Consider the following 27035-nt stretch of genomic DNA (forward strand, 5'->3'; position numbering starts at 1 on the left):
CAGAGGAAACCCATATGTGCTTGGGCCATATCCAACTGTTGCATTTCAACTGCATTTCAGAAGGTAACTGTGTGAACACGGCCTTACAATGTGTTCACACAAGATGTTTTAAGCGATTTTGAAAGCCAACCCCTGGTATGGCTCATTAGTAGACAGAAGGCACAAATCAGATTTTTTCCCCTCCATGTTCTCAAAGTCACCAAAATGTATAAGATCAAGTAATTGTAGCTGTAGCTCACCTGCAGCCCTACAGTAGAATACACCGGGGGAGATTTATCACGGCGTGCTCTGGCGTACAAGCCTTGATTGAGTCCCAATTTATGGCGCACAGAAAGGAATTCCGAATATCTCCTCCCTTAGGCCACCTCCACGCTAGGTGAGCATACGGGGGTAGGCTGGACTGCGGAGTGTGCACTAGCTATAGGCTGCGCATGGTTACTTGGTGTAGCATTGTCCGGCCACAGGATAGAGCAATAGGCCAGAGCCTATAGATATATCCAGCGCAGCAGGACGGGCGCAGATAGAATTAAGCACTGGCACATGATGCGCCAGCATGTGATAAGCACACACATTTATGTCTGCAGCCACCCTGCTTATGCATAGATTCAGCACCATATGGCACAACCACTGACGCTGGGTTTGCCAGAATGGATTGTATAGAAAATTATGGGATCGTTATCGGCATCAGATTCCCTCTCATATATTCCGCTTCACCCTGCAGAAGGTTCTGTGCCAAAGCTCAGGTATTATTTCGAGGCCTCCAGTGATAATGTCGCTCCACGTGGCCACTGCAGCCAATCTTAGGTCTCAGATGTCATATTTGTAGTTGGAAACTGCTGAAAAAGTGCCTCTGCTGTGATGACATTTACAATAGGACCAATGAGGCCGATGACTGGCTGCAACTACCATGTAGAGGGGTCCCTGACATTATGGAATTGATGCTATACAGAATCCAAATCTATCCATGAGGACACCGAAATCCCCAGGATTGTGTATTTTTACAAGTACAGCGCTTATTTCTGAAAAGTCTTTTATTGCTGTAAATGTAGATAAGTTTAGAGATGCACCATGCACTTTTTCGGGGTATTGTAGAATACTAATATTCTATTAGCAGAATTGTAACTAATTGTAACTGGATCTAGTAAAGTTTGCATTAAAAAAATCAATTGTTTATGTAGAAAAACATATAAATAAATTAAACAAAACTTTTAACCTAATTTCAGACAGTTTTATAATATGTTTACCCTCCAGATAATCTCCTTTACATATGGATAAATCTTTCTATTTTTATAGATGATTATGTCTGATGACTACTTTTGCCCCCATGTGCCACAGTGTTTAGTAATCACTCCTAGTGGTATGGGCACAAATAGTGTGGGATTTAAAGGGGAGGTATATATCAGTTTATTTCTAAGCTCTTGAACTTGCAGATCTATTGACTAATATTGACAGATGTGGGGTAAAGTCACCAGCCTAGTGCCAGGATCAGTATACTGGACTAACCTGGAAGAAAATCCTGTGCCAGCTGTGCCCTCCTGCTGCTATCATGTGCCAGGAGGTCTTGTCATGTGGACCTCCTCCCCCTGTGCCCTGTGGCAGGACACCATGTACCCGGGTGTGTACTCACTGTTTGTATATATATGACACCTGCACAGCGCCGCTCACTCCCCGGGTGACACCGGAGGCTGCGCTCTGTGGTCCGTCCGTCCCGCTCCCTGCGCCCGGAGACGACTGCTCTGTGCTCCCGGGGCGGCGCTGGAGACCAGGACTGGGGCGGAGGTTACGGGGAGGGACACAGGGCACCTGCTGCAGGGCGGCGCAGTCACTCCCACATAGTATGGGGACACTGAGTGACACAACAGCTGCACCCTCCCGCCTCCATAACCTGAATGTCTACTCTGATAATAAGCACCTACATCATGTACAACAAGTCTAAGATACTGCATCCCCTCTGAGGAGCCTCACACCGGGACAACAAGGTGTGTAACCCCAAAACAGGAGGCAGCCCCATAACCAGGGACAGGTCTACTAAACCCCAAAACAGTGACCCCATAAAGGTTAGATAAGAAGATATTACCATAACAGTGCCAGACCTCAAAGACAACCTGCAGTATCACCAAATAATACACCTTCATTATTACAATCACTATTACAATACAAAGTTTCTTGGTACATTTTGGTGGGTTTTGTGCGTTCTTGGTCAGTTCTCGGTTGTTTAACCCCTACGGGACACAGCATCTTTTGGCCTAAAGGACGCGGACCCATTTTTCAAATCTGCCCTGTGTCACTATAAGTGGTTATAGCGTGGGAATGCTATGAGATATCCAGGGGATTTTGAGATTGTTTTCTCGTGACACATTGTACTTCAAATTAGTTTAAAAATTTGGATGAAATCTTTTGCGTTTAGTTATGAAAAAAAACAAAATTTGGCAAAAAATTGGAAAAATTCTATATTTTCAACGTTCTAAATTCTCTACTTTTGATGCAGATAGTCATAGCACCCAAATAAATTCATAACTTACATTTCCCAAATGTCTGCTTTATGTTGGCATGGTTTTTTTAAGATTCCACATATTTTACTAGAATGTTCTGAGGCTCAGAATTTAGGTATCATTTTTCACATTTTTTGTAAAATCACCAAAACCCGTATTTAGATGGACCTGCTCAACTTCTAATTGACACTGAGAGGCCTAAATAATAGCTAGACTCATAAATTACCCCATTGTGGAAACTACACCCCTCAACGTATGAAAAACCACTTTTAAGAAGTTTGTTAACCCTTTAGGTGTTTTATAGGGGTTAAAACAAAACGGAGGTGCAGTCTGAAAATTGTAATATTTTTTCACAATACACTCATTTTGGGTGGAAAATTAAACATATACAATGGATTAAATGAAAAAAGGCTCCACAAAGTTTGATACCCAATTTCTCCCGAGTACACCGATACCCTATATGTGGTGGTAACCTGCTGTATGGGTGCACGGCTGGGCATAGGAGGGAAGGAGGCGTCATCCAGATCCAATTTGCTATGTCACATTGTACAGGCTATAATTTTTTTCTTTTTTTATTGAGGACCTATAGGGGCTTATTTCTTTTGCCACATGAGATGCACTTTTCTGGTACATAATTTTGGGGCATCTATAGCTAATTGGTGAGATTTAATTAAAGCTTTGTTGGTCGAGGAAATGAAAATCGTTAATTTTTAGGAACATTTTTATGTGTTTTTTTTTTGGCCGTTAACCATACCATAAAAATAGTATATTATTTTTATTCTATGGGTCGCCACGATTACAAAAATACTTCATTTATATAGATTTTTTATTTTTTTCCATTTTTACTGAATAAAAAGTAATTTGGCAAAATTGTTGTTAATTTTAGCATCACCGTCTTTCATATGCATAACTTTTTTATTTTTCACCTCATAAATCTGTTTAAGGGCTTATTTTTTGCGAGAAGGATTGTTCTTTTTAGTGGTCTTATTTTAGATTGCGTAACTTTTTTAAATCACTTTTTAGAGCATTTTTAAAGGGCATTAATAAAAAATCATCTTTTTTTCAGAGAGAGTTTTTTGAGGTTGTTTTTTACGGGGTTCACTCTGCGGGTCTAATAACGATTTTCTTTTATTATGCAGATTGTTACGGACGCAGGGATACCAAATATGTGGGGGTTTTGTGTATTTTATTCAATTGTACTGAATAAAAACTAATTTGGAGAAAATCGTATTCATTTTAGCATCACCATCTTTTCATATGCATAACTTTTTTATTTTTTGGCAGATAAATCTTGTTAGGGGCTTATTTTTTGCGAGAACAGTTGTTCTTTTTAGTGGGCTTATTTTAGAGTGCATAAAATTTTTTAAATCACTTTTTAGAGCATTTTTTATAGGGTATTAATTAAAAATTATCTTTTTTTCGGAACGTTTTTTGCGTTTTTTTCCTCCGGCGTTTACCGTGCGGGTCCAGTAATGATTCTGTTTTATTATGCAGATTGTTACGGACGCGGCAATACCAAACATGCGGGGGTTTTTTGTGTTTTTATGTTTTTTATACTTTATTAAGTGTTTTTATGGGAAAGTGACATTTTAGGGGCTTATATTTTTATGTATTTATTTTTTATTTATTATAATGTGTAGTGTTAAGTGTTTTTGCATAATTTTACTTCTACATACTTGAACTTAAACCAGTGATACTCTGATCACTGGTTTAAGTTCAATACACTGCTCTACAATACTATTTTATTGTAGAGCAGTGTAAACTGTCTGAGCAAGCTTGCGCATGCTCAGACAGTTTACAGCCAGACCCGGAAGGGTTCTGGCTGCCATGGAAACTGGGCAGCTCCGGGGCACATGCCAGTCCTCGGAGCTGCCCAGGAGAGGATCGGATCCCCCGGTAAGCGGCACGGGGGATCCGATCCATAGGGGGAAGACCCTTACACGCCGCGGTCATGCTTGACCGCGGCGTGTAAGGGGTTAACACCCGCGATCGTAGTCGGCTCCGATCGCGGGTGTTAGCGCAGGCTGTCAGCTGTACTAGACAGCTGACAGCCGCTGCTTCTGGTACCGGCTCCGTTCGTGAGCCGGTGCCAGAAGCAGGACGTTATAGTGCGTCCTGGTGCGCTAAGTATCTAGCCACCGGGACGTACTATAACGTCCTGGTGCGCCTAGGGGTTAAAACGTATGCGTTTTTGCATGTTTACCATGCATTTGGCTGGTTAAAATCCGTTTTTCTTAATTTGTGAAAGTTTAAGCAGCTGTGAAAATGCTAATACAGCTGTTACACTTCTAGAAATGAAGAAAAACAGATTCAAAATAACCAACCGCATTGGAAACTTGCAAAAACACATACGTTTAAAAAAAAAACAAGAACTCACATTGTAACCGCAATTTAACAGCAGGATACCATAACCAGTGGCAGATAGAAGGTACCCTATTAAATTTAGGGTATATAGCAATAGTGATTGTCAATAGGGCACATTTACTTACCCAGTCCTGTCGTGATCCCCGATCCGGACTGTCCGACGAGGATGAAGTCTGCCGCGATTCACCAAGATCGATTCACGAGATCCTGCATGTGTCGCTTCCCCACTGAGGTCCGCCGGAGTTAACCATCTTCTTCCCGATCTATGTAAGTGCATTGTCTTGCGACAAAATTAGAATTTTTAAACCCGCGCTTAGTCCGAATCAGTTGGGTTGTCTGACGGCAATGCCCCCCGATTTGTGTTGCAATCCGATCGCGTGTGCCAAAAACCCTTGTTAAATTCTGGCGCAAATCGGAAATAGTCGGGAAACAGATGGAAATGCGGTCCGCAGACACTTAGTAAATGTGCCTTAGTAAATGTGACCCCAGACCAGAAATTAATATGTAACCAAAATCAAATAATAATTGTAAGAAAGACCCCTATATAATAGAGACACTAATAATACAGAACCCATATCACACAATAACAGTTAATTAAAAGGGGTTGTCTGAAAATGCTTATTTTTTCATATATGGCTTTGGGGGTCTTTAAACATAAAAAAAAGGAAGTATATTCAGCTTCTCCCTGCTTCCGTTTTTCTGCGGCGGACTCCTATATGAAAAAATAAGTATTCTGGTACAGCCCCTTTATTAACATCAAAATAAACTGGACCAGGCAATAATAATGCAAACCTCAGACCAGATGATAATAATAATGCAGAACCCCCCAAACCAATCAACAATAATACAGACCCCAAAGAGACAATTGATAATACTGCAGACCCTAGAGCAAATAACTGATTACTATGAAGACTCCAGAAGAGACAATTATACCACAGACCAGAGAACAGGCAATACATAAGAATGCAGACCCCAGACCAGACAAATAATAATAATAAACATCTATTTTGTCTTTTCTTCTCCAAGCACTACACTGGATATTCTGCTGATAGATAGATTTACCACCTAAATAAATTGCTAAATAACATTTCCCATTTGTTGTCTTTACATTTTCATAATTTTTGAAATGTCTGGATAATTTATTTTGATGTCACGCGGCTTACAAAAAGAATATCGGTTTTCCGTATTTTCAGAATTGACTATTTTGGGGATAATTATGGTTTTGAATGAAATTTTCCTTTTTTAGCTTTAAAACCACCCTACATAATCAATCCATTTTCAAATCTGCACCCCTCAAACTATCAGAAACAGCTTTTAGGACGATTGTTAACGCCTTGAGATCTTCATAGTAATTGAATCAAAATGGAGGTGAAATTTAGAATGGTCAAATTTTGACGGTTGTACCTAAATTTAGCCCTAAAATTTACAGGTTTCCAAAAGATAAAAAGAGAAAATCCATCTTACAATTGTTATGCAATTTCTCCCGAGTACAGAGACCCCCCACATGTGGCCTTTACTTGATTTATGGGCGCACAGCGAGGAGCAGAAGGGAAGGAGAGCCCTGCAGCTGCCAGGATTTTACTTCCCTCATTGGCCCCTTTTGAAGGTTATAAAATTTTCGCTTTTTCATAATTGGGGTCATGTGACAGCATTTTTTTTTGCTGGATGAGATGCTTTTTCCAGTGTTACCATTTTGGGGTTGGTATCCCCAATTGTTGAAAATTTTGGAACTTTCTTTTGAGGTCAGGAGTAGAAAAGCATCAATTCTGTACTGTTTTTTTTTTTTGTTTTTCCCCCCATGTTCACCCTATAGCCTAATAATCATGTTATCTTTATTCTATGGGTCAATACGATTACGCAGATACCAGACTTGAATATTTTTTCTTATGTTTTACTAAATTTTCCAAATAAAACCCCAAAGGTAGGAAAAATCTATCATTTTTGCATTGCCGTCTTCCAAGTGGCATAACATTGTTACGTTTTTGGCTACAGAGCTGGTTGATGGCTTGTTTTTTGAGGGACATGGTGTACTTTGCAACAGTATCATTCTGGAGTACATATGTTTTGTTGATCACTTATTTTTGGCAGGTTTTTTAAAGTTTTTTTTAATGGCGTTCGTCATACGGGTTCAATAAGTATTTAATTTTATTCTACGGCAGTACTAATCGGACCCCAGGGCTGCCATAGCAATGATCGGCGCTCCCCGAAAAATAGGCTTGGGGTGCCGATCGTGGGGGAAAGACCCCCCAAAGGCAAGTTAAATGCTGCGGTAGCGATCGGAGCCCACACAGGTGTTACCGGGATGTAGATTACCGCTGCTACTACGGCGCAGAACGCTAAGGGGTTAAAAGCTGCTCAACTTTTTATGTTATGCAGCTGGAGCCACAACTCTCGTTGAAACTTCGTAGTCACTGTCCATTCGCCTCATCCAAGCCCAGTCAGCAGCTGATGGGCTCTAGGAGATACTGGTAAAAGGTACCAAAATTGTGTATCCTGCAAACGCTGCTTGTGCCAGAGGCTTCGGAAGATCCTATAGCAGTGATGGCAAACCTTTTAGAGTGCCCAAACTACAACTAAAATCAACTTATTTACCATGAAGTGCCAACATGGAATTTCAAGCAGTAACTTATTACTACCTGTTCTTCAACATCATTCAATTGTATTGGCTCTCCTAAGGCCACCAATGCAGTTGAAAGAAGGTGGGCAAATTCAGACCATCATTGTAGCTTCTCTCTGGGAAGAATGGTGGGTCCAGCAGGATGACCTCTAAAGACAATGCAGTTCAGTCAACACCTTCACTAAGAGCAGCATCCCTTAAGTGTCCTGGGACTGCAGGAAGATTTGGTAGATGTGGTCCTGTTTGGTGAAATTGGGGCGATGGTCTGAGTGCCCACAGAAAGGGCTCCGAGTGCCACCTCTGGCACCCGTACCATAGGTTCACCACCACTGCCCTATAGCAAGTATATGCATCAGACGGCCGACAGGAAATTGGTCTTATGTCAACAAGGAAACATAGTAAAAGAGGATTAGTGACCTTGTATTCATTAAAGCCTGATGAAGCATCCAGATTGGACACGAAACGTATTGCTTTAAACATTGTTTTTTTAACTTTTGGATTTTTAATCTAATTTAGAAATAAACATGTGGACGAAAGAAAGATCTAAACAGAAGTCCTGAGGCGCCAAAATATTGTCACCCCGTTTTGGGTAACTCCACCGTATAAAAGGGCACATGCACCTCGCTGCATAGATGAGCTCCATCTTCTTACGCTCAATAAACTCATGTGTCGTGAATATCTTGTTAGATTGGTCTTTGTAGTCGGTATATAAGAACACAATGTGCATCTACCCTTTGGTTGACTCTAGGTTAGTCCGTGTATTGTAAACTTGTTTGCTTAGACATAGAACATCAATATACTAACATAAAGACCCAATAGGGAAACAGCAACAACAGTGCCCCATATTTGCTTATTTTGGCTGTATGAATCAGACCACATGTATTTCTTTGCTTTGACTTGTTCCATTGTTGCATTTTAGCAGTTTTTATGAAGCTTGCTTCTTCTCTATACAATTTCCTTTTAATTGACACATGGTAGAAACATAATACTGTTACACACACTGGGCAGACAGAGCACCTGTTCTGAGGAGACTAAAGGGACTGTTCTTCAGAGGTTCCTGTAACTGTGATAAAAAAAATATAGACAAAACAGTATGTAATGAAATGATTGGAATAATAGGTTTATTGTAAGTAAAAACATTTTCAAAATGCATCCTTATATTAGGTTCAAAGGAAGAGGTACGGCTTGTTCATCAGTACATAAGATATGCATTTCAAAATACAATCTAAGACACAGTCACTGGGGGAGATTTATCATCAAGTTTGAGGTTAAACTGTTCTAGTAGCCCATGGAAACCAATCAGAGCTCAGGTTTCATTTTAGCTGTTGCAAAATGAAAACTGAGTTCTGATTGGTTGCTATTGTCAACTTGAACAATTCTGCTCTAAGAGACTTATGATAATTCTCCCCGAGTGAGTGAGTATATACTAGTTCTATTGCTCCAGGCTAGCTTCAGTGGGCATTGACACAAATAAACAAAATAGGGGAGATTTATCAGAAGTGACTGAGAGCAGAACTGTTCTAGATGATCTTGGCAACCAATCAGGACTCAGCTTTCATTTTCCCACAGCTGTACTTAAGCTGAGCTCTGATTGGTTGCCATGGGCAACTAGAACAGTATTACCTCAGATACTTTCTGATAAACAAACCTGCTTTAATAGGTTTGGAAAGTTTTATTCTGTGATTGGTAAAATCTCGCCCTCCTTATCCGCATAGCTTTATTGATTGCTCCATTCAGTAGGCATAGAAGCAGAGCTGGTCTTGTGCCCTCCTGGTATATTCTTTATGCAACATCCCCAACCAGGGACTGACTTTTTTTGGTGACTGTAGGAAGCCGGGTTCCTGAATACTGAAGTAGCTGGATAGTCACGGAGCTTGGTATCAGGAGCCGAGGCCTCATCCACAGCCTGGCAGGTCTCCAGAAGGTGGTGGTGCGTGCAAGAAAATAGGGGGCAAGGCTGACAGTGAAGGTTTCTCCCGGGGACGACCCCAGGGTCCCTGGGGATGAAGTATGGGGTGCCTGTGATGGTGTACAGCAGGACCCAGGGATCACTCAGATGCACGTTGTTGAAGTATAACTTATAGTTCTTTATTGGAACAGACAATGGCCTTAACAGCAGCAAAACTTCAGCTGGTTGGAGGTAACTTGTTGTAGCTCAGGCTTTCAGGAAGGTGTGCACGCAGCCTGGTAAATTAGTTTCAAGCTGGGCTATTAGGAATGAAACAGAGCCTTGATGTGGACCTCTGATCTGGGCCTAGTCTCCTGACTTGGCCAAGGTGTCAGGCAGCCTGATGATTCAGACAACTGCTGATTCAGGTCTCACTCATGCTAACATTGCCCAAGCAAATCAGCACTGTGCAAGCTTTATTTGTTCAGTATCAGTCTATATAGAAGAATAGGAAAAAAAAGGTAGACAGGGAGGAGCGTATAAAGCATAACAATACCAGACATCTTCTTGAATAGAGAACTTCCCTGCTGTCGCACATTAACGTCACGCCTTGCTTCGAAGTGCTAGGTGTGGTCTAAGATCTCGGCGCCATCTTAAGTTCATTGTTTCTATTACAGTATATTTTAGGAAAATAAGACAGGTAGAAATGACAGGAGTTGATCTATCAGTTTACCTTAACACTTCCACCCAGCAAGTACAAAGCATATAAACGGACAATACAATTAACACTTAGCCTCCCATGCAGAGGCTTACAGCTGCATACTATATTTCCATGCTGGAGACCCCCTAGCGATGTGATCACTCTCACCAGTCAGCTACTGACATGAAGAGGGATAAGTTCATAACACCTTCTAACCCTCTGCATTAATAATTCATATTTACTTGTGTTGCCTCAGTTGTGATTCTTTGCCCTTATTTATGTTTTTGGGATAGATAGATAGATAGATAGATACATGCATTCAGTCACCTAGGTACCAAGAGTGGCATTATTACTATGAATGGAGAGCTCATTTAGGTTGAAAAAACTAAGTACTGAAACCAAAGATGTGGTAAATTCTGCAGAGATGAAACATGGCTGAAATAAGTCATTATGGTGGTCTGGGCGAAATGGAGCAGAAAAAAATCCAATCACAGAATACATCACCTATGAATAACTGGATTTAACTCTACTGTAATTCCTTAAATGTTCTGTAGAGTTCCTGCTGAATGATGCTGCAATCTTTTACTATTTGGTTACTGGAATGGTGATTTTTATCACAAAAGGAAGCACATTTTTTTTAAAAAAAGGGGATTTTTATTGTGTAAAAGATTTAAAACTTAAAAAAAAAATTTCATATTTGGTATCACCATAATTGTACCATCACATAGAATATAGGTAAGGCCACCTTTACATCTTTCTTTTTTCACAACTTCAGCATGTATGCCAGGAAAGCCCCCAATATGTATACTAAATGTGTATGGTAAGCATACACGAGCAGAGAACATAGGATGTAGTAGACTATACTGTTTCATCCTGCCAGGGATGCCCATAATAGTTTATGGGAGATGTATGATAATGTACGCCATCCACCGTCAGCCTCCATTATTAGGAGACCTTAGTCGTGATGTAACTGGCCATATATGGGGACAGCCTGTACAATGGCAGCAGAAAATCTCAGCCGGTCAGTGATATTCACACCTCCTCCTGCTGACTTTACATATTCTTACAGACTGATCTAATGTTTTTGATTTAAAGTGGTTGTCCACTTTCAGCAAATATTTGATATGGTTTGTGGAAAATTTATACAATTTTCCAATATACTTTTTGTATCAGTTCCTCACGGTTTTCCAGATCTCTGCTTGCTGTCCAGTGGATAGAAATTTGTCCATGTGATGTGATGGAGGTGCAGGTGCACGAGGCGTTATTATCACAAAACTACTATTACTGTCTGTGATAACAGTTTGTGCACCTACACCTCCATCACATCACATATTTATATCCATTTGAAGTAAACAAAGAAGGTTTTTATAGGATGACAGCAAGCAGAGATCTAGAAAACAGTGAAGAATTGATACAGAAAATATATTGGAAAATTGTATAACTTTACCTTACACAAACCATATCAAATATTTGCTGAAAGTGGACAACCCCTTTAACCTTTCTTCTTGTAGTATCTGCCTTTGCGTATGCATTCCTGCACATCTAAAATGACCCTAGCCTTAGCCAAGATTCTTAGCCTTAGACTCCTAAGAATTCTCCACTAAGAGGAAAGTCCAGGATCAGCACTTCAATGGAGAAAAATGAAACTGCACTTTCAATAATTTGCAAGATGGGATCATGGGAAATGTTAACGCATCTAAAAAAAACCCTAAGAGATAACTTTATTTGGGGGGGGGGTCCTAGGCACCACAATTTCCTTTCCTTTGGAATCTTTTTCTGTATTTTAAAGTTACAGTTTTAGCATGTCATCATGTTTAAGGCATATTACTTTATCTAAAATAATTTGAAAAAGTAAGTAAAAAATTAAATAAACCCCTGATTATGTGTAATTTATGGCAACATTCATATAATCCTATAAGAGTAAATGCTACAGAGGAGACGTGGAGACGTGGACATTTTATCCCACTTGGTGATAGTAAACGTTGCAATAAAAGGAACACAACTTATTATTGAGAACAAAGTCCACATACTGTACAGTAATATATATATAAAAAAAGCCAATATAAGGTAAGTCTGAAGGCTTTGAATAATCAGAATCATAAAATGTTTACAAAAAATTCTATAAAGTGTTTTCTATTCTATTGCTTTCTATTCAAATCTAAAACACAGTTTTTACTGTATACAGGCAGTCCCCGGGTTACATACAAGATAGGGTCTGTAGGTTTGTTCTTAAGTTGAATTTGTATGCAAGTCGGAACTGTATACTTTATCATTGTAACCACAGCCAAATTTTTTTTTGGTCTCTGTGACAATTGGATTTTAAAAATGTTGGATTGTCATTAGAACCAGGATTAACAATAAAGCTTCATTGTAGACACCAGTGATAACTGTTACAGGTGTTTATTGTAGTCTAAGGCTAAAGTAGAGTAAATTACCAACATCCAGAGGTCCATTTGTAACTATAAATAAACTATGAATTAAATCTACATAGAAGTGATGAAAGTACTCCGAATAATGCAGGCGCTTACTTAACATTTCCAGCAGATTTAATATTAAATATAAAAATTTATTCTATTGGAAATCTTAATCCTAATCTTATCATATCCATATAAAAGGAGGTACAGACAATATAAATAAGTATTGATACTGAGCTATGTTATGATTGTGCGCCATTTTGGTTGATATGTTAATTTAGGTTGCATTTACATGTTGGGGTTTTTGCATGCAGCTTTTAACACTGTTAGTGGATTGAAAACAAGAGGACACACAGCACATGTCCATTAAAGGGGTTTTTCTGATTAAGGAAAATTCTAAAATTTGAATCCCCAAATCATGTCAATAAAGATAATTTTTAAGCCTTTACTTTACAATTTTACAGTTTTATTGCTGTTTTAGCTCCTATCACTCAGTCATGGTCAGTGTAAGATTCCAGGGTGTGGGTGGGGACTCTCTCAGCAGACACTTCATGATCCCTGTAGTGCCGCAAGATGCAGTTTGCATTATCAGGGTACAAGGTTTATATACACTTTCACTTAGCTTCTGAACATTGTACTAGTACCTGAAAACATAGAAAGAGAGAGATGAGACAGATCAGAGATGATAAGATCCATGAGATGCCTATTACACATAACTACACAGTCAGCTCTCCTACATCTCTGCTATTCCACAACACACTGCTACATATGCTGTGCCTTCCTCCCTCTCCCCAGATAAACAACTTATCTGTCTGTAGCTTTACACTCCGCACTCTGCTGCTAGCAGGAAGTTAGTGTCTGTGTATCTATATGAGCTCGTCCTCGAAGGGGAGGGGCTGGAATGCAGAGAGCAGTGAGAGAGACAGAAAAATCTCAGCTCCACAGACACAGAAAATCAAGATGGCGGCCTGAACCTAAGTCAGTGAGTAAATTTAAGAAACTTGTCTTCGTGGGAAATGTTCTAAGCCATTTTGCACTGGTATTGGCTTCAAAATTGTATGAAGAACCTGAATTTATAAACTCATCCTTAAAGCTTGTTTTCAAGTTTCTAGCTGCATCTTTTGTTCCAGACCTACTACATGTCAATTACCACACTGATTTTTTTTTTTTTTGGAGAATATGATATTATATATGATTTAATTCATGGGGCCACACTATTTAAAATAATTATTTTTGGGGACAGGAGTAATTATATGATAAACTGTGATAAATGTGCTACATATAATCTAGTCTGGAGCAACAGTATGTTGTATATTCAGGGGAAATAGTATGAATTAAAATATATGTGCGGGCACAATATGGTCTATTGTGTTGTTTATTTGGGCACAGTATGGGGCATGATTTGAATTGTGTGGACTTATTTTGTAAGTGGTATATTTAGGGGCAGTGTGAAGATGTCCTGCAAAAGCTGCAGACATTTGGATGGTCTAAAAAAGGGACCACACCCCTATCACAAATTGCTGACAACATTAATAATACATGATCTTCCCCTACTTTAGTATCACTGGCCTGTATTCACAATGCTGTGAGTTGGTCCACTAAATAAAACTACATGCTCAGAATTGACGTACAATGTGGAGGGTTACTCACCGAGTCCAGTACTGATTAGACAGGCAGAAGTGACATTAAGGAAGTACATCAGGTAGATATTTTATTACATATTGCTGCAGATAACCCCCCAGATGTCTTTTGCTTGGACACCCATGTCCCCACACTGTGCGCCTGTAAATATGACAGTCCCTGACAGTCCCTGCCAACTGGATAAAAACCATGTCCCATACTGTGATCTTAAATAAAAGAAATACCCCTGCATATACTGTGGGTGTCAGAAGTTTTCATTCGCCATGAGCCTTTCTTCATTTTTAAACGTGAAAGGAAATCTACCATCAAAATCCATCATATTAAACCAGGGATACTTACTTATAGATCCAGGAACCATGGGGCACATTTACTTACCCAGTCCTGTCGCGATCCCCGAGGTGCTTTGTCCGACAAGGATGAAGTCCGGCGCGATTCACTGAGATCGCGCGCCCTATGTCCTGCGTGTGGTGCTTCCCCGCTCAGGTCCGCCGGAGTTCACCTTCTTCTTCCCGGTGTATGTGAGTGCATGTTTTGCCACACAATTTGAATTTTAAATCCTGCACTCAGTTCGAATCAGTCGGGTTGTCCGACGGCCTGGCTCCCCCGTTTGTGTCGCATGAAAGTCGGCGCCAAAATCTGACCACGTTCGCCAAAAACCCCTGTTAAATGTGAATAGTCGGGAAACCCGACGTAAATGCGGTGGGCGGACCCTTAGTAAATGTGCCCCCATGAATCTGGAAATCTTATATTAGCTATCCATGGCCTCCTTCCTTCTAAAATAATAATTATTCTTATGAGCCGAAGGGGCTCTAGGGGTGTTTTCAGAGCCCCTCAGTGTTTCGCAGGTTATTACAATGAGAAGAGAAGGTCTCCCCTTCAATGTATGTTCATGCTTGCTTGGTACTGAGCAAATGGTCTCCATACATATGACCACGTGATATTTCACTTTTTCTTGTTCAATACATTTTTTGATCTTACCAATTGACTGTAATGAAACAAAGAGAGAAAAATTTAAAGGGATCTTAATACTTTCTATACCCATTGTAACAAGTAAAACAAAGGACTAAAAATATCACAGCTGATAAATGCTCCCTCAGTTGGTATAACATTACCAAAAGTGGCCAATGGCCCAAATTGATCAAAATTGGTGCAAAGTTTTCCTCGCTCATGTGCAGGTTGCGCCAGATAATTCAATAGTGGGGCACAGTGTTCAATTATCTGGTGCCATTGGCGCTTCTATGGAAAGTGTGCACCTTTTTCTTTTATGAGCACTTTCATTATACACCGTGCGATACAATTGTGTCGAGTCGCAGTAATAAACTCTTACTAAGCACTACCACGCCCTGTTAGGTGCACAGTTTTCTAAAGTTTTTGGGAAAAGTGCAACTGCGGCACAATTACGGCACAAACACTTCATAAATACATGTGCAAGCTCCAAAGATGTTCTTTTTAGTTCAAAGATAGACAAACTGGCGCAGGCACAATGAAATATCTGGGCCAATGTTATTAAATGTTTTTGACGATTATGCTTTACTGCCCTCTTCTGGTGAACAGGAAAAGTGCAGCTGACTTATCTGTGCAGAGTACTTAAAAGGTTTTCCAGGATATTCCCATTTCATATGGCAAATTCATAATTTATGCCATAAATACCTCATATGGGACAACCTCTTTAAGCCAATTTTCAAACAACACATCAGCCTAACACAACTATTCTTTCTCCTCCTTTCTGTGCGGTGCCCTTGCACTTTCCAAACAGACCTCCCTGCTTGCCTGCCCATCTACCAGGTGACCAATACTGCAGAAAGATTACACATAGTTACAATAGTGATTGCACATCCAGGCTTGTCACAGGCATATGTTGTTCCTCCATATTAAATGGGTTGTCCACTTTCTACAACTAATTTATATGGTTCTTGTAAGGAAAAGTTATACAATTTTTCAATATACCTTCTGTATAAATTATTCACTATATTCAAGATCTCTGCTTGCCGTCCTTCTATAGAAAGCTTCTATGTTTACTTCCAGTGTATAGAAATCTGTCTATGATCTTCTGGTGCACATGTAATCAGAGGTATGTGATAATATCGGCTCGTGCGCCTGCACGTCCATCACATCACCATGGTCAGATTTCTATCCAATGGATGTAATCAGAGAAGCTTTTTATAGCAGGACAGCAAGCGGAGATCTTGAATACAGCGATGAATCGATACAAAAAGTATCTTGGAAAATGGTATAATATTTCCTTACACAAACCATGTCAATTATTCACGGTAAGTGGACAACCCCTTTAAATATCCTAGGATCATCCATACAATATACATAATAAGATATAAACATATATATATATATTTCCTAGAACTGCCATTATGAGGGAGTGGATGGTGGCAGAGGTGGTGGGCGTTGGTAGGGGACGGGTAGAGGGTTGTAACTCAGGTTTGTAACAAATATCTATGATTATTTATTGGATGTAATTGGATTATATGGCTGTAATTTGGATTTTTTTTGAAAAATAAATATAAGTATAAGGCAATTAGATATTTTGAAATAAGAATCACAAACCCTTTGCTTGGTTAACATGTGTCAGCGTAATTTGGTTTGGTTATTGTGAATATCAGCCACCCCGACTGGGACCCTTTCTTCACTCCACAGGATAATTGCTATTATGGGCTTCCAGTGGTTCCTTGCTGCCTGCATCTGGAGTTGGTGATCCCCACATTTATTACATCTTTATTACTGTTGTCTAGGCTGTTAAATCAGGTCACTTGGTATTACTTGATCTTTAAATTATTCATATGGTTCATCCACAGTTACTGCTGTGTAGTATTGGTTGTCTGATAATTACTTTTTTATTATTTTAAGATTAAAAGTTACGTTTTGCACACCATTTTTGGAATTTAGTAACAGGGCATTGGTAGCCATGAGGAGTGTCTCACTGACAATATGACAGTACTGACTGTAATGTATAGTTTAACTGTGGAATAGCTTTTTTTGGTTGAACTTGATGGACATGTGTCTTTTTTCAACCATATAAACTATGATACTATGATAGGGTATACAGAAACCCTAACAGGTGTTCTAAGGAAGATTTTCATTCACACAGTAGTATTATCCCTCTTGATATACAGGCGGTCCCCTACTTAAGAACACTCGACTTACATACGACCCCTAGTTACAAACGGACCTCTGGATATTGGTAATTTATTGTACTTTATTCCTAGGCTACAATAATCAGCTGTAACAGTTATCACAGGTGTCTGTAATGAAGCTTTATTGTTAATCCTGATTCTTGTGACAACCCAACATTTTTAAAATCCATTTGTCACAGAGACCAAAAAAGTTCTGGCTGGGATTACAATGATAAAATATACAGTTCCGACTTACATACAAACTCAACTTAAGAACAAACCTACAGACCCTATCTTGTATGTAACCCGGGGACTGCCTGTACTTAATATACTGATATATAGAGATGCATTTACAAACATAGTGCACAATATCATATAGATTGGGGGCGGCACGGTGGCTGAGTGGGTAGCACCTCTGTCTTGCAGCACTGGAGTCCTGAGCTCTAGTCCCACCCAGGTCAACATCTGCAAAGAGTTTGTATGTTCTCTCCGTGTTCGCGAAGGTTTTCTCCAGGTCCTCCGGTTTCCTCACACACTCTAAAACATACTGGTAGGTTGATTAGATTGTGAGCCCCATTGGGGACAGGGGGCAAGCTCTGTGCAGCACTGCATAATCTGTGTGCACTTATAAATAAAAAAAATTATTATTATTATGATATTATATGATTTTCCTGTTTCTTATGCTTTATAATTATTATAATTACTTTTTCAAAACACCAGCAAACAATAGGGGGAGCTCAGTAAACACGAATCAATGCAGCTCCTTTTCAGCATCCACAAGTGGTAGGAATATGTTGTGATCTAAGCTTGGCCCAGCGAGGAATAGAGCCAAGTAGAGCCATTTTCCTAGTGAACTACAGGGACAATGCATTGCTGTCAGGAGCATGTGGGAGGGGCATTTGTAGAGGACAGCAAGGGCAGATTCTGGAGGGGGGGATAATATGAGGCAAAGCTGCTGGGGGAGGGGGACATAACATGAGGGGAAGCTGCTGGAAGAGGGGAGCACAATATTAGGGGGAGCTAATGACACATTATCGAGGTACCACAATGTGAGGGAGGGCTGGGAAGATACAATTTAAGAGGAGATTGGGGGCCTAAAGGGGGAGGTATACTGTGTGGCGACAGGGCTAAAGGCGGGGCTTAGCGCAAAACAAAATTTCCTTCTCTTTCACCAATGGAAACATTGGGAGGTATAAATCATGCCAGGTAGTTCTACCATCATTTATCATCACTTGTAGAGACACACTGATGGGTTGAAGTTTACAGTTAGGTGACAGAAGTGTGACATTCATCATGGCAGTGATGGGAGACATTACCTCATTTGTGATGATGCAGTTACACATAGACCTATAGAAGGTGTGAGATACCTGTAGATTATTAGTTACTGTCATAATCTAGCAGGATAGTCTGTTAGATGATCATTTTAGAGATCACTGGATACAGAGCATTCGAGTTATAACCCAAGGCACATGGGAGTTGTAGTATTCTGACCATCTTGGGAATGCCTACTTGTGAATAATATTTTGTCAATCATAAAACCAACTATGAGATTAACCCCTTAACGCTCCATGACGTACAGTCCCTTAATGTAGTGAGACCATGTGGCTAATTAATGACGAGGTTTGCGCCTTGTATATAAGAGACACATTCACACTGGGGGGCCAAATGCCAGTCTTTATATTTTCCCCCACTGAATATTTAACCACTGTACATACAACATTCAAGCTTAGTGCAGCACAATTATTTCTATGAAAGAAAAGACACCATAACAGAACCCAGAAAGTCAATGGGGTCTGATAAATACTGCTGGAGCCTATTATGTGAGAAGTTCAAACTGCTGCCTTGTATTTAGAAACCATGACAGCAGTGTAAACAAAGCCATATAACTACAGCATCATACACCCTCTTGCAATATATATCGCATATATTATATTTATATATATACAATATACACACACTATGCACATATATACTATCAATATGAACATATGATATATATATATATATATATATATATATATATATAAACTCATTTATGGGGGGGCGTGGCTTGGCGATGGCGGAGTGAGTCGCACGGACTGCGAGCTCCCGGCCATTCCCGCCTGACATCCGCAGCTAAGAGCGCACGGAGCCCCGATATAACCATGGTCCACAGGAGGGGACCGAGGAGGACCACGGCGCCCCCGGCAGCTGACCCGGGAGCCATAACCAAGTTCCTCAGGACAGCGGAGCTGCCTGAGGACGCGGCGCACGAGGCACCCAAGATGGCGGCCGCGACCGCCCGTCATCCCCACACTGCAGCGCCATCCTCACAGCAGGAGCTGAGCGAGATGGAGGACTCAGCCCCGCAGTCCCCGGGCACCACGGTGAGTGCCCCTTCAGAGGGGCATCATGAAGATTACCCCCCACTATCGGGGAGCGGTGGAGACTTGCCTCCAACTCAGGCCTCCCCTCTCTTAACCTGGCCTTCCACTCCTCACAGGGCTTTACCTCCCACCCCCACTACAAGCCAGGGGGGCCCTGCTTCCCCATCCCAGGGGGCAAGTGCCTCCCAACAAGAATGGGACTGGAAGGCACACATACGTGCTCCAAAATGATTGTTCTCCCAGACCTAGCGAAGAGAACCCTTCAACTGTGGAGGGCCTTGAGTCCTTTATTGACGGAATTACAATCCAGGGACATCCCGTATAGATGGGGCTACCCGTTTCAACTGATCGCTAAGAAAAATGGGAAGTCGGCTGTTTTCAGATCTCTCGGAGACCTTCCGAAATTCCTGGGGACGTTCGAGCTGCCACAGATTGCCCTACCTGAGTGGCCTATAATCAACTCGGCTCCGGTCCAACCGCCGAGAGAGAAGTGGCAGGAAGCGCGCAGAAGAGGCTCAGACCGAGCTACGAATCATTCTACCGGAACTTGAACGGTTTTTGTATACTTTTCTATCTGATATGTGATACCTGTTATACTTTCCTTACCATTTTGTTATAGTCTTTTTTCACGTGGTTTTATAATAATACCTGTACTCCTCGATTCATCACAGGTTACGATACCTCTGGGAGTTTAGCAGGGGCTTTTATAGTCTTTAATTATTTGATACTCTAACTTAGCAGCGCTTATTATATTTTCTCTTGTAATATGACTACACTTTTTTGGCGGAGATGTGCCGGGAGACTCGCCCCCCATCGATCTTCTCGTCTCCCCCTTAGGGTTGCGGTGCTGGACACCACCTTGGCTTTTTATGCCTTATCTTAGATTTACTAGGCTCATTAGGGGCCTGGGTTGTACATTTTCTCATGTATGTTATGTTTGTTATGTTTGTATACCCCTCTCTTCCTTCCCCGTTCTTTCCTGGTCTAACCTCCTCCCTCCCCTCACTACATCATCTATTCATGATCTAAGCTCTCCTTTACCTAAACTATGGCGGTATTAACTTTTTGTACATACAATGCCAGGGGTCTAAATAAACCGGAGAAACGAAGCCAAATATTATATCGCCTACATAAGAGAAGAGTTTTAGTAGCAATGTTTCAAGAGACTCACTTTAAAGCAGATAGCATCCCCAAATTCCATAACAAGTATTACCCTGTATGGCACCACAGCCCCCACCCCTCTAGGAAGGCTTGTGGAGTTTCCATAGCTTTCCACAAGTCGTTTCACCCATCCATATTGGCCACTAAGATTGACACGGAAGGCCTTTACATATTTCTTAAAATTGACTTATTGGGAAATGTTTTCACACTTGCCAATGTTTATTTTCCTAACCAGGGCCCGGTTTCCTTTGGCTTGGGGGTTCTGAAAAAATTGGCTGTCTTTGCTGAAGGATATGCACTGATTTTAGGAGGCGATTTCAACGTCCCTCTTGAACCTGCACTGGACTCATCCACAGGTAGGTCCTCTCTCTCTCACCTGGCACTGCGTAGATTGAGACGCTCATTATTAAACCTTAAATTGGTAGATATGTGGAGGGTGCTCCACCCGGGAGTCATAGATTATAGCCATCATTCTCAAGCACATAACAGCTACGGCCGCCTAGATTATCTCTTCGTGTCACACCAACTGTTAGATCGGGGTCCTAAGAGTTCTATCGATTCCACCCTTTGGTCAGATCACGCCCCTGTGTATGGGTGGCTAGGTCACCTGGGTAAACGCACAAAGGAATTCTCCTGGAGATTAAATGACAACTTGCTAAATGATGCCCTATGTGAAGCTGAGGTCCGTGGTGTAATCACAGACTTTATTTCCACAAGTCAGGCTCAACATCTTACAATGCCAGTTCGATGGGAGATTTTAAAGGGCTCTATCCGAGGGGTGTTTATGGCACATGGGGCGCGACTTAAAAAGGAAAATTCCGCAAAACTGAGCTCCTTATTTTCAGAACTGGGTTCTAAAGAAACCGCTAATAAATCTTCCCCAACTGATCTTTTGAAGGTGGAAATCTCAACTATTAGGCACAAGATCCTCCAACTATTAGATCAAAAGAGCCTATGTTTTAGAGATAAGGGGAAAAAAGATTACTTCGAATATGGGGATAAATGCGGGAAATTGCTAGCTAAAACCTTACATCCTAGGACCCCTCAGGCACCAGTTATGTCCATATACTCACCTCAAGGTATATTAGTTAACTCACCGAATGAGATTCTTCGGGAATTTAGAAACTTCTACTCCGCTCTATATAATCTAGATGTTCCTGCTGCTGACCCTGTACAGTCCGTAGAGGAGATCTCAGGTTATCTGGAATCCCATTTCCCAAACTCTATTTCCTCAGAGGAAGCCTCTACAATTGATAACGACTTCACCTCAGAAGAAATTCTGCAGGTAATAAAGGAACTGAAAGTGGGCAAGAGCCCTGGGCCAGATGGCTTCACACCTAGATTTTATAGAGTCTTCGGGGATGCCCTAGCTACACCTTTGGCGGATTTCTTCAACTCTATAGACATAGACAGTCCCTTCGACCCACAATCTCTTAGAGCCCACATTTCGGTTATCCCTAAACCGGGTAAGGACCCCAACCACTGCGGAAACTATAGGCCCATCTCCCTGATCAATATTGATCTCAAAATATATTCCAAGATTTTAGCCCTACGCATCTCCCCATTTATACCAAACCTAATTCACCCTGAACAGGTGGGCTTTGTCCCGGGTCGTGAAGCAAGAGACAATACCCTAAAAACGCTTGTTAGGATCAGTGGATCCTCTGGACCACCGCGGGAGATGTAACTAGCCAACACCCGGAACCGGAGCCTAATGGCACCTGGTATTCACCAGAGCCCGCCGCAAAGCGGGTTGGACTTGCTGCGGCAGGATACCACTAGGTCGTTCCCAGGTGTGACTAGCCCACGGTGGCAGCCGAGGTCGAGGTACCTTAGCGGATGACAATCTCGTAGACAGGTCCAGGCACAGGGTCAGGGCAGGCGGCAGAGGTGCAACGTCAGGTCCAAGTCCGGGGTCAGCAACAGGAGGTCCAGGCAGGTGGGAACGGGAACACAGCAACACGGAGGAACTCAGGTAACACGGGACACAGGAGCGGGAACACACAGGAATACACGGGAACGCAGGAATACACAGGAACGCAGGAATACACAGGAACGCAGGAATACACAGGAACGCAGGAATACACAGGAACGCAGGAATCGCTAGGAAGCTTTCTCTAAGGCTATGAGGCACAAAGATCCGGCAGGGGACACAGGAAGAGGCAGGATTCTTAAAGGTGAGGTTCAGCCAGTGCACCAATTAGCGGTGCGCTGGCCCTTTAAATTTTCGGCAGGAGCCGCGCGCGCGCCCTAGGAGGCGGGGACGCGCGCGCACGGCAGTCCGGGGAAGAGCAGGAGCCGGGAGAGGTGAGTCCAGCGACCGGCCTGCAGCGGGGGCAAACGGGGGTGCACGGATGCGCCCGCGATCCGAGACAGGGATCGCGGGAGCACCCGTGACAACGCTCACCCTGATCTCGTGTGCTCGGCACTCGGGGACCCCTCTGTGTCTGCTTACGGTGGACGCTGAAAAAGCTTTTGATAGGGTACATTGGGGGTTCCTGGGGGCCACACTCACGAGGTTAGGTTTGGGAGCAAAGACGAGGAACAGAATTATGGCCCTCTATACAAATCCGTCGGCGTGTGTCAGGGTTAATGGGTCGGTTTCCTCTCCCTTTCCCATTCGTAACGGCACGAGACAGGGGTGTCCATTGTCCCCACTTCTTTATATCCTGGTGATGGAATCTTTGGCATGTGCACTTCGCGATAACCCATCCATTAGAGGTCTAGAGGTCAAAGGAAAACCTTATAAGCTCTCACTGTTCGCTGATGACTTACTCATTTATGTTTCGGACCCGGTGGTAAGTTTACCTAATATTATGAGGGAGTTTGAGGCATACAGTAGAGTAAGCAATTTTAAGGTTAATGTCCAAAAATCTGAGATCTTGAACATTAATATCCCGAATCATCTGGTCTCCTCCCTGTCCTCCTCCCTTCCCTTTAAATGGGCAAATGGGCATACTAAATATCTAGGAGTGCACATTCCATCAGATCCTAACCAAATTTACGCTTTGAACTATGCTCCCCTGCTTAGGAACATAGAAACCGATCTCAAATCATGGAGTTCTCTCTCCCTTTCCTGGTTTGGTAGGATGAATATGCTTAAGATGGACTCCCTGCCTAAGATCCTATACATTTTTCAGACGGTTCCCTTAGATCTAAGCGCCGCTTTCCTAGATCACCTCAGGAAGCTAGCTACTAAATTTGTTTGGAAAAACTCCCCCCCACGGGTAAAACATAGTATTTTAACAAGACATAAAGAATTGGGGGGGGGGGGGCAGGTCTCCCAGATTTCTCACGCTACCATAGAGCGGTCATAAGTAAAGTGGTACTAGATTTGACAAGTCGAAACAGCGGGAAGCTATGGGTAGACCTGGAGTGTTCCCTACTTAATAATGGTCATCTCCCAGATTTGTTCTGGCTCCCCCTAGGAGTGATTGGGATTCCTACAATATTTCACCACTAATGTTGCACATCTTGAAAGTTTGGGGCAAATTCGCCATCAGGGTCAAACTTATTAATGTCCCCGGTCCGCTGTCCCTGGCCATGGGTCTCCCCGGAATACCGGAAACCTTAAAAAGCTGCCCTATCTTACTAAATGACAATGGTCGTCATAAGACTCTGGGAGAGATATTATCCACAACAGGGATACGCCCCCTAAATGACATATTAGGAGATAGGAGACCTTATCCTGGGGTATGGCTACATTACCTTCAACTACGTAGTGCTATTCAAGCTCTGACTCCCGGGGGAACCTTGATCTCCACACTTACGGCGTTTGAGTCTATCTGCAGATCGGCCAAACTGACGCCTCATGGAGTGTCTCTAGCCTATGGGATGTTGTCGGGGTGTGAGGGGGAGGACTTACCATTGCCATATATGAGGGCATGGGAAACGCAGCTGGGTAAAACCTTCACCAAAGAACAATGGGAAAAGTCCCTCCTCCTAACCCATAAGATGTCGGTGTCCAACAAAATCCAGGAGACTAATTTTAAAATCCTTACCAGATGGTATAGAACCCCCACTCGCCTACACAGCATGTTCCCTTCAGTTTCTCCTATTTGTTGGCGATGCCACAAGGACAGGGGTACCATGCTTCACGTATGGTGGGACTGTGGTGTGGTGGCAGCAGTGTGGAACGCCATTTGGGATCTTTACAAGCAGCTATACGGCTCCATAGGGAGCATTTCTCCTGATATTGCTCTGTTATCAATGCTCCCAGGGCGGCTTAGAGACATCAAAAAAGGCCTCCTATGACACTGTATAGTGGCAATGAGACTGGTAATCCCTAGATTGTGGAAATCCACTTCTCCACCTACCAGATTACTGTGGGTGGAAGAGATGGACAGGCTGAGACGTAAGGAGGAATTGAGAGCATTAGATAACAATCAATATGATGTTTTTCATAAAACCTGGTACAGATGGGACACGTTCAGGAACTCACCCGCTCTACTCTCTTGGATATAGATGCCGTAATTGTGGGCACCGCTGTTCCAGCAACATGGGGTACCCCCCCAACCTTGATGTGTAGTGATTGATTTCATGTCCCCCCCCCTTCTCTTTTTTCTCTACCCTCCCCTCTTTCCCTACCCCCCTTATTTTTCCACATCTGGATGTTTAGTTAATGTTAGATACGTTCATATTTGCTTGGTTGAGCTTGAGTCCTACTTGATTATGAATCTTTGTCATAACTAAATATGGGGCTGCGACCCGAACATGTGCCTGACTTGTAGGCTTCTCGCTCGCTCGCAATAAAGTTTATTGAACCATAAAAACTCATTTATTTATAAAAACGTGTACTAACCCATACATACTGTGAGACACTGAAGGGGTTAACTGTGGATGAGCGGTATGTTTCCCCTAGGTTTTGCTATTATGCAAGGCCTTAGTGCTGAGGTTGGGTGTCCAGCACCTTGGACACAGGTGATGGGAGCAGCCCAATCAGTTTTTTTTTAAAACCGCTCAGCAGAGCTGGAAGTGTTGTCTCTCTCTGGAAGGAGGCTGGAGAGCACACAGCCCTGACCTCTGTGCCTGGAGCAGCCAAGTGATTTTGTATAGTGGTGAGTTAGTGAACACCTGTATAGTTAGCACCCTGACGGGTAGGATTTTTGTTTGTTTAATGCCTGAATGTAAAGGCTGTTTTATTTTGCTGCTACAATAAACGCAGGCGAGACCTGTTTTGGACTGTACCTTGGTGTCACTGTCTTGAACTGCATCACAGCACCCCGCTACCACGGTCTCTACTGGGCCAAATCTCCCACATATGGTGCTTCGGATTGCGGGCAGTTCAAAAGACACACACCTGAAAGGCTCGCTACATCCTGCAACATTGCATGGCCTGGGTGAAAGCAGCAGGCAAATTGCAGGATAAAGCCAAGATGGAGGACTTTATTAAATACCTGCAAGAGGAGGCCAGAGCTAATCGGCAGCAGCAGCAAGCCATGCTCCAGCAGCAGGAGGAGAGGTCCCGACAGCAGCAAGCCATGCTCCAGCAACAGCAGGAAGAGTCCCGGGCTGATCGGCAGCTGCAGCAAGCCATGCTCCAGCAACAGCAGGAAGAGTCCCGAGCCATGTTCCAGCTGATGATGGAAAAGTTTTCTGGCGTTATGGCAGCACCGCAAGCGACGACTACTGAGGGGTCCCATACTGGTTTGCAAGGGTACCCGGTTGTCCAGCATTCCGCACGGGCTGCAGTACAAAAGGCTTTACAAAAGATGACGGCGACCGATGATGTGGAGGCGTATCTCACTGTGTTCGAGCGAGTAGCTGAGCGAGAGGAGTTACCAGCTGAGCAGTGGGCAGATGTCCTGGCGCCGTTCCTGACAGGCGAATCGCAGAAGGCATACTACGACCTGAGTGAAACGGAGGCCCGTGAGTACCCCCAGTTAAAGGCGGAGATTCTGGCTCCTCTTGGGGTCACCGTTCAGGTTCGTTCCAGCCGGGTCCACCAGTGGGCATACTCTGAAAAACTACCCCCGCGCTCCCAAATGCATGACCTGATCCATCTTGTCCGGAAGTGGCTACAACCCGAGGACTGCACCCCAGCACAGATGGTCGAGAGAGTGGTTCTTGACAAGTTCACCCGTTCTCTGCCCTCTCGGCTCCAGCGGTGGGTTGGACAGGCCGGTCCCACAAATGCTGAGGAACTCGTGTCCCTAGTAGAGAGATATCGGGCTACGGAGGATCTTCTACTTATCCCTCCCACACGAAGCAGTGCCAGTGACAAGGTCACTAAACCATCTGGTAAGACTGCTACTGCAGAAAAAGGGA

The 27035-nt window shown here is 42.7% G+C and overlaps 1 protein-coding gene and 1 long non-coding RNA gene across 3 annotated transcripts in view; one reads left to right on the forward strand and one right to left on the reverse strand.

Moving 5' to 3' along the window:
* The window catches only part of WIPF3 (WAS/WASL interacting protein family member 3), a 42541-nt gene extending 40764 nt beyond the window's left edge, over positions 1–1777 (reverse strand). For both annotated transcript variants that reach the window (XM_072153698.1, XM_072153697.1), the window contains exon 1: positions 1628–1777. The gene's annotated coding sequence lies outside the window, so the exon portion shown is untranslated. The remainder of the gene's footprint in view (positions 1–1627) is intronic.
* The window catches only part of LOC140133470 (uncharacterized), an 87350-nt gene that overhangs the window by 4584 nt on the left and 55731 nt on the right, over positions 1–27035 (forward strand). The window lies entirely within an intron of this gene.

This window comes from Engystomops pustulosus, chromosome 5 (genome assembly GCF_040894005.1).
Source record: "Engystomops pustulosus chromosome 5, aEngPut4.maternal, whole genome shotgun sequence".
Classification (NCBI taxonomy): Eukaryota; Metazoa; Chordata; class Amphibia; order Anura; family Leptodactylidae; genus Engystomops; species Engystomops pustulosus.